General features: G+C 40.5%; 1 protein-coding gene across 1 annotated transcript in view; it reads left to right on the forward strand.

The window, feature by feature from the left end:
- The first annotated feature begins 121 nt into the window (after positions 1 to 121).
- Positions 122 to 1,531, forward strand: part of LOC101856761 (profilin-2) — a 6,430-nt gene continuing 5,020 nt past the window's right edge. The window contains exon 1 of the mRNA XM_005109967.3: positions 122 to 554. The gene's annotated coding sequence lies outside the window, so the exon portion shown is untranslated. The remainder of the gene's footprint in view (positions 555 to 1,531) is intronic.

The raw sequence follows: 1,531 nt of genomic DNA on the forward strand, positions 1-1,531 counted from the left end.
GGGCGAGGTTGTATAAAGGACTCATTTTGTCGTTGTTTGCGTTTTCTGTCTTGGATGCTATACCGGTACCACCAATTTTGTATACTTTAGTTTTACGATCACCTAGTCACGGACCAGTCTTTATGAAGGTTTGATCCACAGTTTACCGACCACATTGTCCGCTAAAGACAGAACGACATTCACAAGACAGACACAGAGATCAGGGGAAAAGATAGGACCACCTAGCGATACGCCCCAGAAACACCGGCGACTCAGATAGACGGTTCTAGCAGCCAACTCGTCACTGCTCCCAGGTTTCCACATGAGGGGACTCGCACGCCCAACAGGCAACACAGAGCCGGCGCCGGGCTCCCGTGCCTTCAGGCTTAGCCGGGATTTGTTGGCCAGGAGCCCGGCGAGTGTGTCTGCGAGAGAGCAGACGTGAGGAACCGTTTCGTTCAGTTGAGTCGGTCGCCAGCCGTCCGCGGCCACTCACAGCACACTCCGCGGCCCTTGGTCATCATAACAATTTTCTCTCCGCCAGTTGGTCAACATAACAATCTTCCTCTCCACTGGTGAGTCTTTTTTATTATGTTATTGTTAAATGTGACACGACGCGATAGAATCAGGCGCTCGTCAATGTTGGGGCATGTGGAGTTATTGGTATCATCTTGTCTTTAATTGTGAGGCATATACTGACAAAATGAGTTACTTCTTGGATTTTAGCTCAATGGAAATAGATGTGTCGCATTTATTTGAATTTTTACATTTTATTAGTATGAAATGATAATAAAAGATAATAATATGTTAAACTTGAAGAGAATGGTAATGGTTTAGAATCTACAATTATGACGTTTGTGTTGATTTTTGACTGATATCTCCTTTCGTGGATTGCAAGAAGTAACTTATTTTGTCAGCACACCTCACAAATGTGTCACGACACGATGAGGGAATCAGGCGCTCGACAATGTTGGGGCATGTGGAGTTATTGGTATCATCATAAAGCTTTTTGTTATTTGTCTATCTTTAAATGAAAAAAAAAATGCCCATCTGTTTTCAACGGAAAACGAGGATTTTTGTGATTGAAGGAGGTGGGGGTCATCTGCATCTAGTGTCAGAGGAAAATTAGCGAGAAAATGGCCCTCAAAGTTTAGTGACTTTCAAGTTTGGGTGTCTTTGGAAACTGCAAATTTACATTTTCTTTGCACCTTTGATCGGCGTTTTTCCGGTAAAATTCTACACAGGAATGTGCTTTTTACTGCTTTTTAAAAAAAATTTCATTATTTTAAAGAGCACCCGATTCACCACAGTGCACGCAAATATAATGTATGATTCATAATTTTGTTATTTATAATTCATATGGTAAATATCCATAATTCGTAAATCTAATACACCTAAATGTTTAAATGGAATTTTATAATTTAATTTTAGCAATGGTCTTTCTCGATGTTCCTTCAATTTTTCCTTTCCTTTTAAATTTGTAAATTTCTGTGTCACAAATACTGGAAAAGGTGTCTTTAAAAAAATGAAGCTAATTCCCATCACCCCTGCC

Source organism: Aplysia californica, unplaced genomic scaffold, assembly GCF_000002075.1.
Source record: "Aplysia californica isolate F4 #8 unplaced genomic scaffold, AplCal3.0 scaffold00835, whole genome shotgun sequence".
In the NCBI taxonomy this organism is placed as follows: Eukaryota; Metazoa; Mollusca; class Gastropoda; order Aplysiida; family Aplysiidae; genus Aplysia; species Aplysia californica.